Source organism: Lactuca virosa, chromosome 9 (genome assembly GCF_052849685.1).
Source record: "Lactuca virosa cultivar CGN04683 chromosome 9, Lactuca_virosa_CGN04683_v6, whole genome shotgun sequence".
NCBI lineage: Eukaryota > Viridiplantae > Streptophyta > Magnoliopsida > Asterales > Asteraceae > Lactuca > Lactuca virosa.
The window spans coordinates 85,203,358-85,219,125 of record NC_136434.1 but is presented as its reverse complement, the minus strand read 5'-3'; positions in this window follow the sequence as shown (position 1 = coordinate 85,219,125).

Here is a 15,768-nt window from a genome sequence, read left to right as displayed (position 1 = left end):
TATCAAGTTGAAATTGTTGTATCTCATTGATTATAAATCTTTGAATCAGATTGTTGATATGGAAAGCATGACATATGATACTCATCTGCCTGTGTTGTTCTTTGTTCCTCTTTGCTTCTGTCATATTAGTATATATATGGCATAACGTTATATTGTATCTATTTTTGAACTCACTAAGCGTCACCGCTTATCCCTCTCAGTGTTTAACTATTGCAGGTAATAAGGATCCAGTATAGACATATACTGTTGGAAGATTTAGAATAGTTAATAATATTACCTTTGTTTTTAGTGATCGTGTATGTATAAAATTATAATTTCCTGGGTAGTTATGTAATATACTAAAACTTAGTCGGTTTGTATCCAGTCTTTTATAATTAAACTATTAATGTAAAATATTGTTTATAAATATGCATGTAGCATGTTTTGGAGTAAATTGGAGTAATAATGTTAAGTATGAAAGATGTCATTTCATAAATAAACAAAGGAAACTAACGAAACTTTAATTTATAATTTTTGAAATTAGAAGGAAGTCAATTAATGAAATTGATATGCATTTATTATTATATTTATTATAATTATTACATTTAAATATTATGTGGAAATTAATAAAATGAAAAAAAACCACAAAATGCCATGTGGAAAAAAATTAATTGAAAATAACCACAAAATGACATGTGGCCAGATCAATGAGAGTGTGACATGTGACAAAAAAGTTCTTTATTTATTAGGGAGGATATATATATATACACACACACACACTTAAAATTATATAAAACACCTCGTTGTTTTTCTAAGATAACTTTTATAATTAAAAAGATGCATGTAAACTTTTAGTCATAAAAAATAACAATTATAAACATTTTAAAGTTGTTACAGAAAATATGTATGCATTTACTTAAAAATGTAAATCATTCATGTTTTCCAAAAACAAAGATATTATCAACTTATCAAATAATCTAACAAAGCTTGCAAAAATGGCTCTGATACTAATTGTTTGACATTTATCTAAAATTATTTTAATTTTAGTGACGAAAAATTGACGTAATTAACATCAGAAGCATTTTTATATTTGCATAAACTAAAACCATATTTACCCACAAATGATCATTTTACAAGACGTAGAAAGATTAAAACAAAATCAAAGGAAAGATGAAGTTTACAACCTTTGATGACTTTGGTTCCTTTTGACTATTAGGAAGTTGGTGACGATGGCACTAAAACTCCAACTATAAGTCTTATATAATGTATCCACCAAAGCAAGAGTAGAACCACAAGTAAATGATAATCATTCACTTGTATTAATTTGTTCTTAAGCTTTAAGACTTATGCTAAATAAGTTCTTAAAGAGAAGAAACTTAGACAACCAAGAAAGTGCAAAAAAAAAATGCAAGACATGGAGAGGGAAGAATCCCCTCTCGTTATTGGCTTTCAGAAGAGAAAAAGAGAAGAAGATTTTGGCAAGAAAAAACTATCTCATTTTCATGTCTTACTCCTTTCTTTTATACCAACATTTAGTACAAAATCAAGACTTAAAATAATGAGAGCATGGAGCTTTCTTACAATCATGGTGTAAGTATTAAACAAATGAAAAAGCAATCCCATGCCTTATTTGCATATTTTCGGACATATAGCTTTAAGGAAACAAGTTTCAGTTGTTCACTACTTTATGCATAACCAGCTGGATGGATGGAGCCTTAATGGTTACTTAAAGTGACTGAAAACTTGTAGACAACATTAATATTCATACCATATGATGCTAAACTAGTTTTTTTCTTTTTCATTATTATTTCCTTGAAACAATAACTCCCAATATGTTAGAAAAATATTATTTCCTAAAATAATGTTTTCCAATTAAATACAAGTGTTGATTATATTTATTAATAATCAAATTATACTAATAAATAATCAATTAGTAGTAACTTGTTATAAAGTTTGACCATATAGGATCATATGTTACTAGCATTATCATTATATAATAACTCTTGTGCATACACTATATAGCAAAAAAACATCCATAAAAACGTTGTACATATAAGTACTAAATTATGGAGAGATCCCATAAATGAGCTTGAAACAAAATCCCCAAACCGATCCCATTCTGAAATCAAATCCATAACCTACGGTGGTTGGTGGATGGGATCAAAGTTTTAGAGAAAAATATGGAATCACATTTTTATCCAAACATCAAGGTAACTGTTAGGGTGCAAAGTCACTCTTGGATGTATTTGTGCTTTACTCCTTTGTATGTGTAAATGAGTTGTCTTTCCTATAAATAGGAAGTGAGTGACACTAATATTTAGAGATGATCATTTTGGAGTGTTAGACTAGAGAGAGAAATTTGTACAAACCCATTTGTATATCCTTTCTAGATCTAATATGAGCTTACACAGATTTATTTACCCCTTGTATTCTTGAGTTTACATGATGATTCACTAGATATTTTCTAATTCCGTACATGTCATCATAATCAACACCACTATAGTAACTATTTCGATGGATAGCTTTCAGAGATTTCCACAGATCGGCAGCCTCCAAAGGTCTTAGCAGCTTAGAGGTGCAGATCGATTTCAATGTGCAGATCGACATTACATTTCAATGGTCGATTGTGGTTGTGATGCATAGAAAGCAAATCTGGAAAGTATAGGGTTCTGGTGGTGGTGGTTTGGTGGTCCCAGATTTAGGTTTTTCATCATTTCATTTAGACATTAGAGTGGAAAGTATTGTATATGGGGTGGTGGTTGATGGTTGGTACTTTGGAAAGAACCTTCAGAAGGCTTAATGGTTGATTTCGTCTTTCTAACGATCCAGTAGTGTATCATTGATGTTGATGTGTTGTGATCGGGGTTAAAAGAGATAGGGAAAGAGAAATGGACATGTTCTTTCAAAAGGAGCACAGTGATGGTTCAAAAGGGTGGGTGGGCCCTAAACTATTTACTTTATATAATAATAATAATAATAACAATATTTATATAATAATAATATATAATAAAAAAGAATTACAAAATATTTAAAATTAATATTGAGTGCAAGATAGTCTTTTATGTCTACTAGGAACCAAAAACGCAACAAAAATATATCCAAGTATTGCCCGAGTTAAAAAGAAAGACTAAACTACAAAATTGGTCCATGTTAACACGCTGTTGCACGCGTATTAAGCAAATAAGTTATCACTGCTGATTGCACTAAAAATATAGCACAGGGAAGCAGGGTCGAATCCTCAGGGACACAGCCTAATGGCCAATGCCTTTTTGCATCAGGCACAATCTAGTCAAGACAGAAATTATTAAGAAGGGGGATTTTAATTAAACTAAAAACAAAAATGCGGTAATATTAAATTAAATGAAAGTCAATAATAAAAACAATTCCAGTTCTGCTGCGACTTTCCTAATTTTGCAACTGATCCAAATCTGATTATTTGAGATGCGTTCTATCTAAGCTAGTACTGAGAAAAACTAATAAGCTCTAGTAATTTCTCTTTTACCTAAACTAGTTAATCAAAACAAGCTCTTCAATTAACCCTAACTTTTTACTGTTCAATTAAATAATCTCTTAATTAAATCAGAAAAGTTGCATTAAGTTCTTTGTAAAATTCCCAGCAATACCCAATACTTCTCACAAGCTCGGAAGCGTAAAGATATGATTTTTCAGTTTATACCAGAGTTAAATCCCAAAACGGAACCAATCTGATACTTGTTACTTTTACCAATTTATTAGAACAATGACGGATTCTATTAATTGATTAACTAGAATGATAAAACCCTAGCTAGGTGATCAGACTAACAAGAATTCAAATCAAACATTCATTAAGCTCAAAACTGAAGAATCTAGATATAAACACAAATAAAAAACCAGATCTAATGATCAATCACATGAAAAGTACTAGTCTTATGCAAAACTGAAAACTAGGGTTTAGCTAGACATGGCCAAAATCTAATGAAAACAGATGAAAAGAGACATCAAACAACTAATCTTACTAATCTACTTGAAGGAGATGATCCACAGTCTTCAGATCTTCAGAAATCATTGAAATCAGAGAAGAAACACCTCCAAAATCGTATTTTCGTCGTCTGGTACCTCTGGAATCGCCAACTTAGGTTACTGGAAGGTTATGAGGGTCTATTTATACGTCCAACAGCAAAAACGACGCGCATGCGATCGCATATAGACAACCTGCGATCGCATGTATTACCGAAAACGCGTCACAGGCCTTTTAAATGAAGTACAATACCATTTTGAGAAATTTTGGCCAACATGCAATCGCATGGACACAACCTGCGATCGCATGTAGTGGGTTTTCATTCATGGATGAATTTTTCGCACAAAAATACCTCGAAGACAAGTTGCGACCAAACCTGAGATCGCATAATGGCAACCTGCTATCGCATGTTGTGCCTAGGACGTCCGAAATTTCATGTACTTTTCAGATCATTTTGAATCGCCTCAATCGGAGTTACGGTTCATGAGATATGGTCAAAATACTGCAGGGGGTCAAAGCTGCCAGCAACATCCTTTAACTTTAGATTGCATATTCTATCTTCGTGTGATCAATTCGATCGAATGTTTCTTGACCAAAGCATATTCCAATCATTCCACAACATCCTTCATAAGTCCCAAGCTCCATTTTAAGCTCCAAACATGCATACAGCTGCTCCCAAAGCACTGCTCCACTTGAACTATCTCAAATTGACATAAAAACATGAGCAGTACGGAACTCTAACGAAATACATGAGCTGAACATTATTTAAATAAATGACATGCAAATGTACAAAATATGATGCTAAAATGATAATAAAAACTACCCAATAAGATGCATAAAATGGCATCTAACAGTCCCTATGGCTAGCAAAAAAGTATGGGTGGGGTCCAAAAAGTTTTAAACTTGCACCAATGGTCCAAAATAGAATATTTTTTATGGTTTTGGTCCCTAAAAATGTTGAAAGAGCTATTTTTTTCCCTTTTGGTTTCTTTTTTGTATTTTTTTACATTTTTTGTATTATAAAAAAATAACCCACCCCATCCCTCTCTCTCTCTCTCATACCTAGCACCACCACCAATAACTCCTTACTCCTCTAAGGCTTGGTGGACTGGGTTGGGCAACACTCGATATGTCCGAGTTGGCCTCGGTAAACACCGCGCCACCAACTCGGCATGCCGAGTTTGGTGGGTTGACTAGGTAGGATATTGCCTATGAGAGAGAATGGTTTTTTTTTACCATTTATTCAAAATTTTCATTTTTTTAAAAAAAATACCCTATTTTAAAAGATAATATACCCCCTTTTCAAAATACAATATTTTTTTTTTCAAATTTTCGAAAATTAAACCTTCTATCCTCTACTATAAATAACAACATCGTTCTTCATAATTAACCACATTCAAATCTTCTTAATTCAACTATCATAACCTTCTTATTTTCCATCTTCTTCATAACTTAATCGCTAAACAATGGCTTGTGTTTGGTCAACTGATGAAGAGATCATATTGGCTCGTTTATAGGTTGATGCAACAGAAGACCCAATCAACATTAACATCACTACGACTAATTTTTGGAGGAGAGACGCCGAAAAATACAACCGTGAAGTTGCTTTACCTCAAAGTAAAGATCAAGTCTTCTCCAAACGGAGACATGCAAACACGGTTTCAATTCAGTTTAACAATGTCTTTCATAGGGTGATGCGTGAATCCGAGCAAGGTGAAAATGAAAATACTTAGTTAGTGAATGCTCTCGAGGCTTTCCATGAAGAAACTAACAAACCTTCCCGACTTATTGAGTTTTGGCAAATTATGAGGCGGTGCGACAAATGGCGTCTACTTTAAGCTTGTTGTCTTTTAATTTCTAGTGGCTTGTATGTTATTTTAATTTCAAGTGTGTTATGCTTTTTTAAGCGTGTTGTGATTTCTTTTCAAGTTAATGTAATTTAAGTTTTTATGAAAAAAATTGTTTATACTAATTTTTTATATAAATTATATTTAAAACAAATTAGCATGGCAAGCGTGACAACCCACACCCTCTAAATAGCAAAAATTAGAAACAATAAGGCAAATCCTAGGTGGCGCCTACGTGGACTGTGGCAAGCTTGGCACCACTCCCTCCAACCTAACCCCCTCCCCTCTACTATTGGAAGCACCATCGTACAAATACCTTTGACATGCCATCGATTCATCTGCAAAATAACGCCCATGAACACTCAATCAACAATAATGTTTTATGGAACTCTCAATTCTTCATATTTTTTAGGATCATAATCAAAAGGAGATGAAGCTGGTAGTTGATTGAAAGAGTTCTTGGTGGAACGAGATAATCATATACACACATACAAATGGAATATCCCTTATTATTCGTTTTTTGGGTGACCCACAGATCGATTCAAAAGAGGGAGGAATTGAGAAACAAATTGTTCCCCTAAATCACAAACAGAGATTCACCGTAAGAGAAAGAGAGAGAGAGAGAGAGAGAGAGAGAGAGAGAGAGAGATGGGGTTTACTCTTCGGTCTACAAAGGGAATATGCTCCAGTGCCACCACTTTTCTTCCGATAAACATCCCCTCATTCCTCCTCGTCGATAAATGTAACATCCATAAAATTCTCAAAAATTTTAAACTTTTAAAATTTACTCAAAAACCATCATTGTTCACAAATTGTTTTCAAAATAAGTTCAACATCATAGAAATCCCAAAATCGTGAAATAAAACATGAGGAGGTGCACGATCACGCATTCGCCTTCCCGCAATCCTCTGAAGTACCTGAAACATCAAAACTGTGAGCCCAACGCTTAGTAAGTTTCCCCCATGGTACCAAAACAACACAATACTAGAATAATACAATAAACAACATGCATACAGAGCCTTCAGTCTGACTGGAATACCCCACTGGCCTACAGTCTATCTGGTATGCTCAAAGAACCTACAGCATGACTGGTACACCACCTCGGGCCTTCAGCCTATCTAGAACGTTCTCCGGGCCTTCGACCTGACTGGTACGCCCTACTGGCCTTCAGTTTATCCGGGACGCCCTGGGTCTGTTGGCCTTCAGCACAAAGCAGGATCGCCTCAACCCAACCACACATAACATGTCGACATATACATTACACATAAATATATAACATGGCAACAGACAAACAGGCAGATCTTACAGATCACTAAGCATGGCATTATCCTATCTACCAGGATACAGATCTAACAGATCACAAAAATACTCAATCATGCATTAATAAGGATAACAATCCAAAACAGTCGGCCTTAGTGCCTTCGACCCAACAAATATAGTGAGGAACACTCATGTAACATCCCGGTTCCCAAGTATAATATTTTTAACATTTTTATGATTTTTCATGAGCAACTCGATGAGTTGGAGGCCCCAACTCGTCGAGTAGATAAGAGATTTGGCCGCGTGGGTTTTATGACCAACTCGACGAGTCGGAGAGCCAACTCGACGAGTTGGCACTGTGAGAGGAAACCCTAATTCTTCCGGGTTGGGTCCTATTTACAAGACCTTAAGCCCTCATTTCCGCCTCACCAATCACCCTACTCCCCTGTGTGACACCCTAATTGCCTATATTGAGCTGAGAGAGAGAGAGAGAGAGAAAGCTAATCTTCGGGCATTTTAGTGCACTTTTTGAAGAGAAGAGTGGAGAATCCAAGCAAGGAATGAGTGGAGACTGTTGGATCTGGTGTTATTTCATCTAGAGCTTCTGTTGAATGTAAAAAGTCTCCACCTTGCTCATTAGTTTGATTAGATCTAATTTTATGGAGTTTTAGGGCTTATTCCATCTTTCCTTGAGGCTTTGAGTGTGTTGAGCTTACCAAGAGATTTAGACTTCAGATCTGGACCTTGTGAGGTCCCTAGAGTCCAAAGGTCCCAGCTTTATCCAGTTATAGAGGAGCTTGTGAGTTTAAGACCCTAAATGGAACTTGTTTTGGCATTTCAAGCCCTAAGTACCATGCATGGACGTAAAGCTTGTAGCTTTATGTGGTATCTCAGCCTTGGGAGGCTAGATCTATAGTTTGGGGTTGTAAATCTGCCTTAAAACGTCTGAATGAGAATAAAGTCTGAAAGGACTCGATGAATCGGAGAACTGACTCGATGAGTCGGTTAGGGTTTTCCCCAATGAGTCTGGACACGTGTGACTCGACGAGTTGATGAGACAACTCGACTAGCTAAGGGGGACTTTCGCGGCACTTCTGGAAACAAGGGGACTCGACGAGTCACATAGGTGCACTCGACAAGTCGGGTCAACATTGACTGTTGACTCGAGTGTTGATTTATGTTGACTTTAGCGTTGGTCAAGACAGAGAATAGAGAGACCATGTAGGGGTAAAATGGTCTTTTATCCATTCCAAAAGATTAAAGAGATAAAATACCTTGGTTTATTTAGAGTTGTGATTTAAATGTTAATTAGAGATAATTATCGTATGTGTTAGGCGGAGGCTAGATCGGTGTTTCGTGTACGAGATTCATTTGCTTGCTTACGAGGTGAGTCTTCTCACTATACTTACCTTGAGTGGTAAATATGTGTGACCGGAGGGTCTTGTATGCTTATATTGAGTATTGGGATATCCTGCATTATGTCTTTGTGATTTATGATGTGTATTATTCTGAGCTATATTGAGTTAGGACCGGATGGTCCACCCGAGCTATGGGACAGGAGGGTTCCACTGAGACACATTGACCGGAGGGTCGTATTTGAGATATAGCCATGAGAGGCTACTGAGTTATGTGTGGTATTTTCGGGGACTCACTAAGCTTCGTGCTTACCGTGATATGTGACATGTGTTTCAGGTACTTCTCAAGATCGCGGGAAGGCGCCGACTTGATTGTACACACACATGAGATGGAGTTTATGTTTTGTGGATCCTGGATTTTATTAAACAGTTTATGGAATTTGTGTTTTGACAATTTGACACTTGTGGTTTTTGGAATGTGATATTGAGAATTATGTGTTTTAAAAAAATGAAAAAATTTTCTGAAAATTTACAGTGTTACAAGTTGGTATCAGAGCCTTGGTTTGAGGGTTCAGATGTACCTTCGGGTGTGTCTGGACTCAAACTGAGGATTTAAGAAAAAATTTCAAAAGAAATGATTTTTCCAAAAATGAGAAAGAGTTAAGAGAAAAACGAGTTGGATCAGTGTATACAATCAGCCAGAGCCTGAACGGTGATTTTCCAAAATACCCTTACTTATTTGTGTTATGAGATATTTATGAGATGTTAGGGATGCATGCTAGAGGATAGGCTAGGTATTTAGGGATATAGTTGCCTGATTTGGGATGCCTTAGCCTAGGAGTTACTGCTATTTGTTGTTTTCCTTGAGCATGTGTTGAGTAGGAGTATCTAACAGGAACCACTTAGAGAGAGTTCTGATTCGAGCAATAATCTTGGAGAGATACCTGGATGAGTAGTCTACCGAGAGAGTAGTCTGTTATTCGTGAGAGATAGAGTACTGTGAATTAGGATCCTAGGAGAAGGACTTGGGATGACCACAGGTTGGTGTGGAAGGTAGTATTGGGCCCTGCCTACTGAAAACACTGGATCTGTATGCAGCCCAAGTAAGAATCCTTAGGGTACTAAGGAGCATGTAGGAGCGGGAAATCGAGTGTGAGTATGCTCGATCGAGTCTCCGATGATTTTTGTGTTGTGTTTCAGAGACATCATGGTGGGTACACAACACTGTTGGATTAGTGTCTAAGTCCATAACTATAATTGGTATGTATTTGACCCGACTTGGCATGGTCCATTTGGGTTGCACTTCACCGGAACAATCATATATGGATAGTCTTTTGAGAATAGTATGTTTATGATTTATATTAATATATTATAAGTTCTAATATATTAATATGGAATCATATTATTTAATTAGTATTGATCAATAACTAATTTAGAATTAACTTAGTGATAAAAAAGGAACTAATTAAATATGGACTCTTATATATATATATATATATATATATATATATATATATATATATATATATGGAATGGGCCAAGTTCATTTAGGTTGGGCTAAGCTTTCATGGATAGTCCATGGAGTGTTTAACCCATGGATCCTATGGAAATGAAAGGTCATGGGTATTAGGGTTTACAGGAATGTAACCCTAATCCTCCATACTATATAAAGAGGTCCTTGGCACTTGAAATAGGCACTAGTGTGTGAGGACAAAGGGTGGGACGATTTCTAGAAGTGCTTGATATTCTCTCAAGTTTTCCAAGGTGTTTTTGGTGATTTGTGATTCCACTTGAGGCATCCACATTATTGGTGCTAGGCTCTTGAAGCTCCAAGGAATCAAACACAAGCAAAAGGTATGTCATCCCACTAAGTTTTATATTACAAGTTCCCCATTATATGCTAGTTAGGATGAAACCTTGGAATATTGAATATTTGCATGTATAATAGAGAAAACATAGATCCAAGGTTTATAGGGTTGCATGTACACCTTAGGAGTGTTAGATTGCTCAAAACCCATCAGTAGTATCAGAGCCTAGGCTTGTTTTAATTTATACTTGATGAAAATTACTGAAAATCGAAGTTTGTATGCTGTCTGAACAGCTGACTCACCGAGTCCATTAAGGGACTCGACGATTCCATGCCTAAATTCATCCAACTCGGCGAGTTGGTTCATGCACTCGACGAGTTGGACCCCCTGACAGCATATCTTCGAGTTTTAAGGCTGGAATTGGTCTAGAATCATTACCTTAAACTGTTTTGGTCCTATAAAACCTATTTTTTGATGTGGTAATGATTATGGTAAACCAATTTTAAGGCTGTTATCAAAATTTCAAGTTTTATGTGTGTTTATGTAATTCTTGAAATTGGTGATATGATTGTTCATACACTTATGAGTTTTGGTAGATCATAGGAATTATTTGCAAATTGGTTGTTAGTTAATTCTTGATATAAATGTATTTTAATGGAGTCCATAATTTGTCCTCAAGTTATGGATTACCAAAAGACATTTCTTTTAAAGATTCATTAAAATGCATAGGTTAGAAAATTGAAGAGTCTTTTTGTTTTATGAACTCCATAACTTGTCCTCAAGTTATGGATGTTCAAGATTCTCTTCATTAAAGTTTTTAAAACCTTAATTAAACTCATAAGTTATGAAAATCCAAAAGGTTTTGAATAGTTCAAAACTTGCCCTCAAGTTTTGGAATTTGTAAAGTTTCCCCATGAATACTTTAAATTCCAAGTTAAGCCCTTAGAGTTTTAAAAGTTAAAATTCAAGCCTTATACTTTATGGTATTATAAGTTAATAATATATATATATATATATATATATATATATATATATATATATAAGAGCAACTCAGTCTTACCGTTAGTAGGCCTCATTCACGAAGCCGATCTATAAGGAGGTATAAGGTTGTTGCCTATAAAATGGCAACTTAATGGGTGTCCACTCTCACCCACCGCTTACTTGACTGGTGGAGGGTCGTTATCCGGGCGGGTAGGACAAGGACTATAATTCTCCCTTCATTAAAAGTATTAATGATAAATACTAAGTAACTAAACTCTTATAAATTCTCAATCTTAGTTACATAGGAAAATGTGAATTTTGTGCTAACCCATGAAATTACACTTTGCACTTTGCTTAAGTCGTTAGTGGAGTGTGTGTGGTTAACCGGCACACTAACCTGGATTTAACAAGGTAGGCAAAGGGTAACTTAATGTTTATCATAGGATCGGTGGAGCGCGTGTGGTTAACCGGCACATCGATTAAGTGATAAATATTAAGGGTACCAGTATATTTGCATGGTTATTCACACCTTGTTTTGTGATCCTCGGCATCCCAGTCATAAAACTTGAGAGAGAACAATCGAGATTGAAACATGCCATTGAAAAGTTCAATGAATCTCAAAAGATCTAGGAATTTTAAATCCGATTAAAAACCTAATAAACTATTTCGTTTTTCTTGGTGGAAATTGGTGAATCGTCATTCGCCTACCTTCAAATATTTTATAGCTTGGATTACGGCATCCCTCTTCCAAGTTATAAAATATTGTGTTGGGTCCTAGCCTTAATATTTCATGTTGGGTGTTCTATTAAGGATTTAAATCAACTAACTTGAATTTCTCCCATTGTAGATGTCTGGTTCAGACAACTGATCTTCCCAAATCTCTTGGAACAAGCTTTCCTAATGAAGATGATTTCTCGCGATTGGTTCAGGGAAATCATTCTTCTCTTCCTCCACCTCCTCCATTTATTCTCCCTGACCCACAAGCTCGAAGACTTGAAAAGTTTAAGGTCACTCAAGCCCTACTAGCAATGAAACATAAAGATGGAAGACCTGTGTGTACTCATGTCTTAGGAATGAAGTCACACATTGACAGGTTGAGAATGTTGGGTGTCGTTGTTCCAAGGAAGTTGGCTATTGACTGGGTTCTTCAGTCACTTCCTGAGTCATATAGTGAGTTTATTAAAGACTACTATGTGACAGATCACGACATGACCCTAATAGATCTTTCTTATTTGCTTGTTGCTGCTGAATCAGCAATGATTTGGCGCAATGGTCAAGCAAATATTGGTGGAAGGTCTATTTCTCAAACTTCCATGGACATTGACAATGGTAACATTGGAAGTCCAGAAAAGCTTTCTCTTCCCAATGGAAAGGGATCGGCCTTGGTCAACCCGGTTGAACAAAAGGTAAAGGGAAAAGCTAAGTCTGTGATAGTCTCGTGTACCATTCCCAAAGAGTCTATATGTTTTCATTGTCAAGAGAAGGGGCATTAGTTGCGAAACTGCCCTAACTACCTGAAAGATCTAAGAGAAAAGGAAGAATCAAAAGGTTTGACTCTGCTTCAGGTAAGTCCACTATCTAACTCTGTTAAGTTCCTAATTGATGATTCTTAATACAAAATGTGATGCGGTTACATTTTGATGTTTGGCAGGATCAAGCAAAAGGAAGGAAGCTTAAAAGAAGAGTATGTTGAATCTGATCGCGAAGATGGATTTCAATCGCATGGTTCGAAGATCGGATTCTTGAGCTACTACTTAGGAGTTATGATAGATTGCTAGGAAATATGTAATAGCATAGTTTTCATTTAAAGTTGCATTGTAAGGAAAAAGTTTTTTCCGCATTTTTAATAAATAAATAAAATTTTGTTTTATTTTATATCTCCTTGCAATGGCATTCATGGAAAATTGATGTTTGTATGTTTCTAGCAATAATGGAAATGTGAATTTGATTCTTTCATTTGTGGTAGTGTCTAAATTTACCAAATAAGGAAAGATTCTCATCACCCAAGTTTCAATTGGACCGAAACTTGGAATCATGCAAGTCGTATAGTATGATGAATGAAAATCTTCATCTTTGGAAAATTAAGACTAATTCCTTGTTCACATGTATATGTGAGTCAAGTGAAGGACTAAGGGATCGAGTACACATTCTTGTGCACTGGTCAAGTCCACCACAAAAGATCGACAAGACTATTCGTCATGATATACTAAAGTTTAGTAAATATGGTTATACTTACAAGTTTAAGTATAATTCTGAAGCATTGGAAAAGTTTCGATGTATGGCAGAACGAATGAGAAGAATCAAATTTGGCAGAAAGATAAAAGTTTCTCAAATCTGAAAAGATGGGAGAATACTTTAGTATCATATTTTGTGATTATCTTAGTGATTATGAAACCATATCACAATTGATTCTCTAAGGACATCTTAGTGCATTTGTTTGACTAAGAAGAGGAATCGTGAATTGTTGAATTGGTTAAATCAAAAGATGAATCATACTTCGTTCCAAAATTGAGCCTTAGAGTAATACTCCAAGATTATAACTTGAGTGACATAATCTTAAGAAGGTTTATTAACACTTATCAATGTAAGAGTAAAATGTGTCCTACTCTTGTACATTTGAAATTGGTAAGTTCTGATGTTTTGGATAAAACAGAGACCAACTTAGGCCAATTGTGTGAAGTGTTTGTCTTGATAAGAATCCGCACTATCTCTTGAATATTTGTTTGTCAAGGAATGGGTCTTGGCAAGAAAGTCTTATATGTCAAGAGGACATTGGGAGTCTAAAAGATCTTGAAAGAGTCTAATCAAGAATAAAACTTGTAGTTTATCACTAGCACACGACTTGAGGTCTATAACCTATATTGTTGACATATTCCTATTTATGTGCCCATTCTAGTTAAAGTTGGCTTTGCATATGAGTTCTGAGAGTTCTCAATCGGTTGCATAACAACTTGGAAGCAATGGCAGGCCCTTGTGCTGCCAGGTGGCAAGAAGTTAAGACTACACAAGTTCAGTCCATATGAATTTGTCACTAACCGTGTCTTGTGATTATGGTTTTGACAAATTCACATGGATAGGAACACATACACCATAAAATCTAAGTGTCATAAGGTTTCTCTCCGATTCATGAAAATGATGGTGAGGAAACGCTTTCACTAAGAGGTTTTAAGTAGATAGCAATTGTGATATTAGCATTCTCAAAGTCGTTAGTGGAGCGTGTGTGGTTAACCGGCACACTAACATGGACTTGTGAGGAATGGCAAAGGTCTAAACAATTGAGACTATGATTACGGCATCCATTTTCATAGTTCTGAAATTGTTTAGACACACATGTGTGCTATCTAAGGAAAGGTGTATGATTTTGATAAAGTTTTATCAAAGCATCTCGTATCAGAAATTTGAACTTTGGTAAGAAGGTCAATAAAGTATTGATTTCTAGAAGTCCAGCTGATTTCTGAGTACATGTCAAAGCTAGTGGGAGCATAAGTTTTATGCTAATAATCATCATGTTAGTGTGATCATGATAATTATGATATGTGTTGCAAGTTAGCAATGTTAATTATAGAAAACAAAAGTCTCAATTGGGAAAAGTTGTTTTGCTATAATTAAGGGAGAGGAAATTATACTTCATTTCAAATCTAAAAGCTTAGATCGTGAGATTTTAATCAAATTTAGTCAAGTATATATATGAATGTTATGTTGGAATGGTTCAACATAAGGAAATTCTATATATGGGAACATTATTTTTGTTCTAAAATTCGATTATGGTTATGGCATCCCTTTTCATAATCTGAATTATGAGAACATGGCAAATAGATGTAGAAGTATTATAGCAAAAGACTGGTCTAGAATCATGTCTTTATGTGAGACATCATGAATCATGTCCCATATGCTTCGAGTATAGGGTCGATTGCATGTGCTATAATATTCATCATTTCTATGTTTTCCAAATGCCTGGTGGCATTAAGAAGGGAAAAGGTCTAGAATTGGATATGACTAAAATGATTAAGCAATTGTCGAGGATAATCTAAGGTTTACCAAAGATTGGTTGCTAAGGGAAAGTTGGAAGTATAGTGTAAATTTTGGAAGGACCATATTGACATAGTCTGAAAGGAGGCAACTCTTGTTCAAAAGTGATAGTCAAAATGGGAATATGGAAATATCTCCATGGGTGGAAACTATTCAATCTGTGTAAGATTAGAAAACTAAATGCAAGAAAGATGTTCAAAGCAATGTACTTTGAATATGAGACTTCGTTTCCATGGAGTTGATCTCCATTGGAATACTCTGTAATGTCTGTTGACAAGTCTTTGTGACTTTGTGCATAATCATTACAGAGGATCAGTGCATATAAGTTTAAAATCTAACAGATTTCGGTAAATGGCAGGAATTTGGAATTCTTGCATTTGTGGTAAGAATTTGGGATTGTGAAATGAGAATCATTGGAATTATGTTCAATCGATCTATTCCACAAAGTAAAGATCATAGACAAACATAGTATACATACTTGGTGTATGGCATCACTAGTGTTCAGAAAACAT